General features: G+C 37.8%; 1 pseudogene; it reads right to left on the bottom strand.

Annotated features, from left to right (window-relative positions):
• Nucleotides 1-8,201: 8,201 nt before the first annotated feature.
• On the bottom strand, nucleotides 8,202-8,903 carry LOC132016294 (large ribosomal subunit protein uL29-like; annotated as a pseudogene).
• Between the last annotated feature and the right edge of the window lie 263 nt (nucleotides 8,904-9,166).

Genomic DNA, 9,166 nt, shown 5'->3' with positions numbered 1-9,166 from the left:
AATAAAACATATACCCCAAATGATTTTAGAGTTTATGCAAAGAACGCAGTCCTCAGAAGATCCAGATCCTATTGTTATTTCTTTCAAAGAACTGTATGATTCCCAGCTAACACTTCTGGAAGCCCAAAATTTGGGATCGAATCTGTAGCCAAGGGGTATATGTTTGAAACCATCCTTGGTGTGGAAAGAGTAAAAAGATCCCAAGTTCCTGCTTTGGTCTCAAGTTCTAAAGACTTTCCAGTGTTACTTCACTCTTAGGATTTTTCTATGTGATGGAATAAACCCTATGCTACCAGGCTTACTAGTCTCCTGTGGGTCCCAGTTGAACTTCCCAGTGTCCTAGAGGCTCTGAGGATGCAAAGGACGTAGTGTTTCTAAATTTTCCTGGCTACAAGCATTACATGAGGTATTTGCTAAATTGCATATCCAGAATAATATATCCACTAGGCTAGACCTGGAGATGTGTTTTTTACAAAGTGTTTCATGAGATTCTATAAGCAAGTTTGGGGAAAAGGAGCCGATCTAGCTGCATTTAGGCTTCTTAGTAATATGTGACTTGGGAGTTTCGTTTTAATTATTGAAGTCTATTTTATGTGCTTGCGCGTGTGCACACAGACACACACACAGTGTGGTGAACTTAGATCCAAGGTGGTTAAGTAGTACAGTCATCAAAAAGCACAAGTGCATGCTTTGGGTTACCTAAAAGTCTGAGAAACTAAAGCGAAGGAGTTAATGAAGTAGAAACAAGCAGTATGCAAGCATACCAGTATCAGGAGTCCAAGAAGGCCTGAGCTCCTAGACCTAGCTAAGGGGCAGCAGGACTTAAGAAAATCAGAAACAGGTACCAATGAGGTGGTGGCCAGGTAGACTGAGTTTCAAGACCCTGGGAAGGGAGTGGATGGGGGAAAAAGCAACCACAAGAGTATGTGCCACCATCTGGATTTATTCATTGAGATCAGAACCAGTTCTGGCAGAGCTGGTCTAAACTGAAAGTATACCCCCAAATAAGCAAAAACCACTTCCCTTAGCAGCTGCTGCAACAGCTATTTACCTAGAATGGGAGCAAATGACAGAATTGCAAACAAGGTTTTATTACAAGTAAACTGATTTAGCTAACTTGGTTATCTCATCACAGATGAGAAAGGGAGGAGTATAAGAGCTGAGAGCCAATTAGAAGAGGAGAGAGAAAACAGCTGATATTAACCCTATTTAAAAAGCATAACATGAGTTAGCCACACGGTATTATTCGCAGGGATAAAATCTAGTGTCCAGCCACAGGAAATCCATTAACTGGTAGATTCATATATTGGAATATTGGACAATATTTCTAAATGACCTAAAAGAATAGAGAATAACTCGGAAGGGCTTTTATTCTGTAGTCAATGGGCAAAAGCCTGTTATAAAATCATACATACAAATGTGGCCCAATTTGGGAGGAAAGTCTATATTCATAGGGAAAGGAAAGCCTAAAAGTTAATAATAGATCAAATCTTTTACTGTAAAAAAAAAAACCCATATAACATTAAATTTACCATCTTAATTATTTTTAAGTGTATAGTAGTGTTAAGTAGTGTGTACAACAGTCACATTGTTGTGTAACACATCTCTGGAACTAAATCTTGCTACACTGAAACTACTCCATTGTTTTCTTTTCTTTTCTTTTTTAAGATTGTATTTATTCATTTGACAGAGAGAAAGAGACAGAAAGCCTGTACAAGCAAGGGGAGTGAGAGAGGGAGAAGCAGGCTCCCCACTGATCAGGGAGTCTGATGCAGAGCTTGATCCCAGAATCCTAGGATCACGACCTGAGCTAAAAGCAGTCACTTAACTAAATGAGCCACCCAGGCACCCCTGAACCACATTTTCTTTACCCATTCATCTGTTGGTGGAATTTGGTTTGCTTGCACTTCTCGTCTACTGTAAATAATGCTGCAGTGAACATGGTGTACAAATATCTCATTGAGATCCTGCTTTGAGTTATTTTGGGTATATACCTAGAAGTAGGTTTACTGAGTCCATGGCAACTCTTAACGTTTAGTATGTTGAACCTATATGCCACTTCGCAGAGCAGCTGCCTTATTTTACCTTCCCATCAACAGGGTTCCAATTTCTCTGTGTCCTCCCCAACACATATTTTCTTGTTTTCATAGTAGCCATCCTAATGGATGTGAGGTGATAGCTCATTGATTTGATTTGCATTTCTCTTACAGTTAGTGATGTTAAACAGCTTTTCAATTGCTTGTTGGCCATTTGTACATTTTCCTTGGTGAACAGTCTATTAAAGTCCTTTACCTATTTTTAATTTTTTTTAAAAGATTTAGGGTCACTTAGGTGGCTCAGTCAGTTAAGCATCTGCCTTTGGGCCTTTGGCTCAGGTCATGATCCCAGGCCCTGGGATGAGCCTCACATTGGGGCTCAGTGGAAACTCTGCTTGTCCCTCTTCCTCTGCCTCTCCCCAGCTTGTGTCTCTCTTACTCAGTCTTCTCAAATAAAAGTAAATAAAAATCTTATTTTAAAAAAATAGAAGATTGGGGGGCACCTGGGCGGTTCAGTGGGTTAAAGCCTCTGCCTTCAGCTCAGGTCATGATCCCAGGGTCCTGGGATCGAGCCCAGCATTGGGCTCTCTGCTCAGCAGGGAGCCTGCTTCCTTCTCTGTCTGCCTGCTTCTCTGTGATCTCCATCTATCAAATAAATAAATAAATAAATCTTAAAAAAAAAAAAATAGAATATTGGGACGCCTGGGTGGCTCAGTGGGTTAAATAAAGCCTCTGCCTTCGGCTCAGGTCATGATCCCAGAGTCCTGGGATCGAGCCCTGCATCCGGCTTTCTGCTCAGTGGGGAGCCTGCTTCCCACTCTCTCTCTGCCTGCCTCTCTGCCTACTTGTGATCTCTGTCTGTCAAATAAATGAATAAAATCTTTATAAATAAATAAATAAATAAAGGATTATTTATTTCTTTGAGAGAGAGAGCGCAAGCACAAGCTGGGGGAGAGGGAGAGAGAATCCACAAGCAGACTTCCCACTGAGCATGAAGGCTGACACACTCTATCAGAGCGGGGCTCTATCCCAGGACCCTGAGATCATGACATGAGCCAAAACCAAGAGTCGACTGCTTAACTGACTGAGAAACCTAGGTGCCCTTTTGCCTAATTTTTAATCCTAATTTTAATTTTGCCTAATTGTTTTCTTATTGAGTCATAGAAATTCTCTGTGTAGTCTCGATATTAACTCCTTTATCAGATATCTGATTTGCAAATGCCTTACTGCCTCTTCATTCTGATTGTTTCCTTTGACATATAGAAGTTATTAGGTTTGAAAAAAAAAGTTACTAGGTTTGTTGTAGTCCCTTTGTCTATTTTTGTTTCTGTTGACTGTACTTTTGGTATCATATTCAAGAAATCATTGCCAACTCCAGTGTCTTGCTTTTTTCCTGTTGTCTTCTAGGAATTATATAGCTTTAGGTCTTAAATTTAGGTCTTTAACCCATTTTAATCTATGTATATGGTGTAAGGTAAAAGTCCAATTTTGTTGTTTTTTTTTTACATGTGGATATCCAGGTAACCCAATAGTATTTGTTGAAGAGACTGTCCTTTATCCATTTTCTAGTCTTGGCACCTTTGCCAAAAATTATTAGGGTATATATGCACAGGTTTGTTTCTGGGCTCTATTCTGTTCTGTTGGTCTATACATCTGCCTTTATATCAGTACCACACTATCTTAATTAATGTTTCATTGTATTTTGTTTTGAAATCAGGAATTTTGAGGCTGTCAATTTTGTTCGTCTTTTTCAAGATTGTTTTGGAGACTTGGGATATTTTAAGATTCTGTATAAATTTAGGACCTTTTCTTCTACTTCTGAAAAAAAAGAAAGGATTGGTGTTCAATATGGATTGTGCAGAATCTTTACATCATTTTGGATAGTATGCATATTTTGACAATATTAAGTCTCCCGATCCATAAGCACAGGATATCTCCATTCATTTGTGTTTTCTCTCTCTCTTTTTTTTTTTAGCAATATTTTATAGTTTTCTTTTTTTAAAGATTTTATTTATTTATTTGACAGAGATCACAAGTAGGCAGAGAGGCAGGCAGAGAGAGAGAGCAAGGGAAGCAGGCTCCCTGCTGAGCAGATAGTCCAATGTGGGGCTCGATCCCAGGATCTTGGGATCATGACCCAAGCCAAAGGCAGAGGCTTTAACCCACTGAGCCCCCAGGCACCCCTGCTTTATAGATTTCAGAATATAAGTCTTTCACCTCCTTGGTTATGTTTATTCCTAAATATTTTACCCATTTTGATGCTATACTAAATGGGGTTATCTTCTTTATTTCCTTTTTGGATTAATTACTGGTAGTGTATAAAATTTAACTGATTTTTGTATGTTGATTTTGTATCCTGCTACTTTGCTAAAATTATTAATTGTAGCAGTTTGTGTGTATTGAGTCTTTAAGGTTTAGTACGTATAAGATCATATAATCTGTGAATAGAGATAATTTTGTTTTTTTCCTTTTCAATTTAGATGCTTTTTAATTTCTTTCTCTTGCCTAATTGCTCTCTGGCTAAGAATTCTAGTAGTCTTTTGAATAGTAGTGGTCAAAGGAGGCATCTGCCTTATTTCTGATCTTAGAGGAAAAACTTTCAGCCTTTCAGAGTTGAGTATAATGTTAGCTGTGGGGTTTTCATTTATATATGTATTTAATGTTAAGGCAGTTTGCTTCTATTCCTAGTCTGTTGAGTGCTTTTTTAATGAAAGTGTTATATTTTGTCAAGTGTTTTTCTGCATCAACTGAGATAATCATGTGGACTTTGTCCTACATTTGTTAATGTGGTGTGTTATATTGATTTATTTTTTTAATTGTTGAACCATCCTTGCATTCTAAGTGCAAATCCCATTTGATCATGATATATAATCCTTTTAGTGTGCTGTTTAGTTCAGCTTACTAGTATTTTGTTGAGAATTTTTACATTGTTACTCATTAGGAATATTTTTCTACAGTTTTATTCTCTTATGTCTTCATCTAGTTTTGGTATCAGAATAATACTGGCTTTACAGAATGAGTTTGGAAGTGTTTCTTCTTCAATTCTTGGGAAGATTGTGAGGAGGATAGGTGTTAATTCTTCAAATGTTTGGTATAATCTTTCAGTGAGTCATCTGGTCCTGGTTGGGAGATGTTTGATTACTACTTCAATTTCCTTACCAGTTATAGGTCTGTTCAGATTTTTTATTTCTTTATGCTTCTGCCTTAGTAGGTTGTACATTTCTGGGAATTTATATAATTCTTCTAGGTTATCCAATTTATTATTATAGAATTGTTCATAGTAGTCTCTTATAATCCTTTTAATTTCTGTGATATTAATTACAATATGCACTGTTTCCATTCTAGTTTTAGTTATTTCAATCTTCTGCCTCTTTTTGTTAGTCTAACTAGGGCATTGTCAATTTTGTCAATCTTTTCAAAAAACAGTGTCTTAGTCTGCTCAAGCTACCATAAAATGTCATAGACTGGGTGGCTTAAAAAAGGGTATTTATTTCTCACAGTTCTGGAGGCAGAAAGTCTGAGATCAGGCTGCCAGCATGGTTAGGTGCTGGTGAGAACCTTCTACTTGGCTTGCAGATAGCTGTCTTCTTGCTGTGTGGTCACACAGCCTTTTCTTGGTGCATGTGCATGAAGATAGAGATTGTTATATGGGCATTAATCCCAACATGAGGTTCTGACCCTCAAGATTTCATCTAAACCCAATTATCCCTCAAGGGCCACCACCAAATTCTATCACACTGCAGATTAGGGCTTTAATACATGATTTTTTATCTATTAAAAATATATTAAAATATTATATATATATATATATATATATAATATTTTTATATATTCAGTCCATAACACACCAACTCTTGATTTTGTTGATTTTTTTAAATTGCTTTTCTGTTCTTTTATTTCATTTACCTCTGCTCTAATCTTCATTATTTCTTTCCTTCAAAGTTGGGGTTTAGTTGTTCTTTTTTTGTCTCCTCAAGGTATAAAGTTAGATTATGGATTTGAGATCTCTTTTGATGTAAGCACTTACCACTGTAAAATTTCCTCTTAGTATTGCTTTTGTTGCATCCCATAAGCTTTGGTGTATTGTATTTGTTTTCTTTTGTCTCTAGATATTTTCTAAGTTCCTTTGTGATTTCTTCTTTAACCCATTGGTTAAGAGCGTGTTGTTTAATTTAATCCACATATTTGTGGATTTTCCTTCTTTTACTATTTTCTAGTTTTATTGCATTGTGGTCAGAGAAGATACTTTGTGTAATTTCAGTCTTCTTAAATTTGTTAAGACTTATTTTATGGGCACCTGGGTGGCTCAGTGGGTTAAAGCCTCTGCCCTCAGCTCAGGTCATGATCTCAGGGTCCTGGAATCGAGTCCTGCAATGGGCTCTCTGCTCAGCAGGGAGCCTGCTTCCCTCTCCCTCTCTCTCTCTCTCTCTCTCTGCCTGCTTCTCTGCCTACTTGTGATCTCTGTCCGTCAAATAAATAAATAAAATCTTTAAAAAAAAGATTTATTTTATGACCTAATCTGTGGTCTACCCTAGAGAATGTCCATGTGCACTTCAGAAAAATATGTATTATACTGTTGGGTTAAGTGTTCTATACATGTCTCTTAAGTTTAATTGGTCTATATATAGTGTTGTTCAGTTCTTCTATTTTCTTCTGTCTGGTTATTCTAGCCATAAATGAAAGCAGAGTATTGAAGTCTCCTACAACTACTGTTATGCTGTCTATTTTCTCCCTTCAGCTCTGTCAGTATTTACTTCCTATATCTGGGAGCCCTAATATTAGGTACATATTTTATAATTGTTGTATCTTCCTGGTGAATTGACCCTGTTATCATTATATAATGTTCTTCTTTGTCTCATGTGACAGTTTTTTGTCTTAAAGTCTATTTTAACTAAATATGACCTCCTCTCCTCTTTTCAGGTTCCTGTTTGCATAAAATGTCTTTTTCACGCTTTCACTTTTAACCTATGTGTGTCTTTAGATCTAAAATGAATCTCTTGGGGCGCCTGGGTGGCTCAGTGGATTAAGCCGCTGCCTTCGGCTCAGGTCATGATCTCAGGGTCCTGGGATCGAGCCCCGCATCGGGCTCTTTGCTCAGCAGGAGCCTGCTTCTCTCTCTCTCTCTCTGCCTGACTCTCCGCCTACTTGTGATCTCTCTCTCTGTCAAATAAATAAATAAATAAAATCTTAAAAAAAAAAAAATAAAATAAAATAAAATGAATCTCTTATAGACATTATATTAATTGGATCTTGTTTTTTATCCATTCAACCAATCTGTGTCTTTCAGTTGGTACATTTAAAATCCATTTACCTATAAGGTAATTGCTGACAAGGAAGGACTTACTATTGCCATTTGTTCATCGTTTTCTGTATATCTTATAGCTCCTTTGTCCTTCTTTTCTTCCTACTACCTTATCTTATGTTTCATTCATTTTTAATTTTTTTTGTAATGACATATTTTTATTCCCTTCTCATTTTCCCTCTGTGTATATTCTATAGTTTCCTTGTGGTTATCATTGCAATTACATAAAACATCTTACAGTTGTAACAATATATTTTAAGCCATTAACAGCTTAACTTCAATTACGTATAAAAACTCTGCCCCTTGGGGCGCCTGGGTGGCTCAGTGGGTTAGGCCGCTGCCTTCGGCTCAGGTCATGATCTTGGGGTCCTGGGATCGAGTCCCACATCGGGCTCTCTGCTCAGCGGGGAGCCTGCTTCCCTCTCTCTCTCTCTCTGCCTGCCTCTCCATCTACTTGTGATTTCTCTCTGTCAAATAAATAAATAAAATCTAAAAAAAAAAAAAAACTCTGCCCCTTTACATAAACTCTGTACCCCCACTTTGTTATGAAATGCAAATTACCTCTTTTTATATCATATCCTTTAGCACATATTTATATATAATTACTTTTTGTGCATTTGTTTTTAAAATTCTATACTAGAAAGTGATATATTCCCTACATTATAACACTACATAATTACACATTTATATATTTACCTTTACCACAGGAGTTGTGTATTTTGTATTTTTATATTTATATATTTTTTTTACTACAGGAGTTTTTTGTATGGTTTTGGTTGCTGTTTATCATCCTTTCACTTCAACTTGAAAGACTCCCTTCAGCATTCCTTTTTATTCACAGCCAGTTTATGGACCTGCTGTGCTCAGTCTCTGACTGCATACATCCACAGTGGGCACAAAATTTTCTTCCACTGCTACTTCTTAATCTTCAGGTTTTTCTCATGTTTGTTGAGCCAGCAGCACATGGCACACGTTTTCTTGGGCCCATTTCCAGGGGCTTTACTACTTGCCCTTGTATAATTTTCCTAGATTCTAGTTAACTAGAACTAGTTAGCTAGTTAATAACTGCCTCTCTGCCTACATGTAATGTCTGTCTGTCAAATAAATAAACAAAATCTTAAAAAAAAAAACAAACTAGATTCCTAGTTAATGTGGTGAGAGCACAGATGATGGATTTGTGAACAACTTGGATCTTGGACAGCTTGGATGCCATTCTGCCTGTCACATTGGAGACATGCAGCTGTGATAACTTTACCTTCCTGTTGTCCGGCTATTTCAACAGTTCCTCTTCCTTACCCTGAAGATCTTTTTTTTTTTTTTTTTAAGATTTTATTTATTCATTTGACAGAGATTACAAGTAGTCAGAGAGGCAGGCAGAGCGAGAGGAGGAAGCAGGCTCCCCACACGGCAGAAAGCCCAAAGAGGGACTCTATCCCAGAACCCTGGGATCATGACCTGAACTGAAGGGAAAGGCTTTAACCCACTGAGCCACCCAGGCGCCCCTTACCCTGAAGATCTTGATACTTAATATTGGCCAGGGCTGCACAAGCCACGACGTCTGCCATCTGCTCCAAGGGAAAGAACCCATCAGCATTTCTTTTTTTTTTTTTTTAGAATTTATTTATTTATTTGACAGAGAGAGATCACAAGTAGGCAGAGAGGCAGTCAGAGAGAGAGAGGAGGAAGCAGGCTCCCCACTGAGCAGAGAGCCCGATGCGGGACTCGATCCCAGGACCCTGGGATCATGACCTGAGCCGAAGGCAGTGGCTTAACCCACTGAGCCACCCAGGCGCCCCCCATCAGCATTTCTTATAGGGCAGGTCTAGTG

Source organism: Mustela nigripes, chromosome 4 (assembly GCF_022355385.1).
Source record: "Mustela nigripes isolate SB6536 chromosome 4, MUSNIG.SB6536, whole genome shotgun sequence".
In the NCBI taxonomy this organism is placed as follows: Eukaryota; Metazoa; Chordata; class Mammalia; order Carnivora; family Mustelidae; genus Mustela; species Mustela nigripes.
The sequence above is the reverse complement of the archived record's forward strand: the minus strand, read 5'-3'. Positions and strand labels throughout refer to the sequence as shown.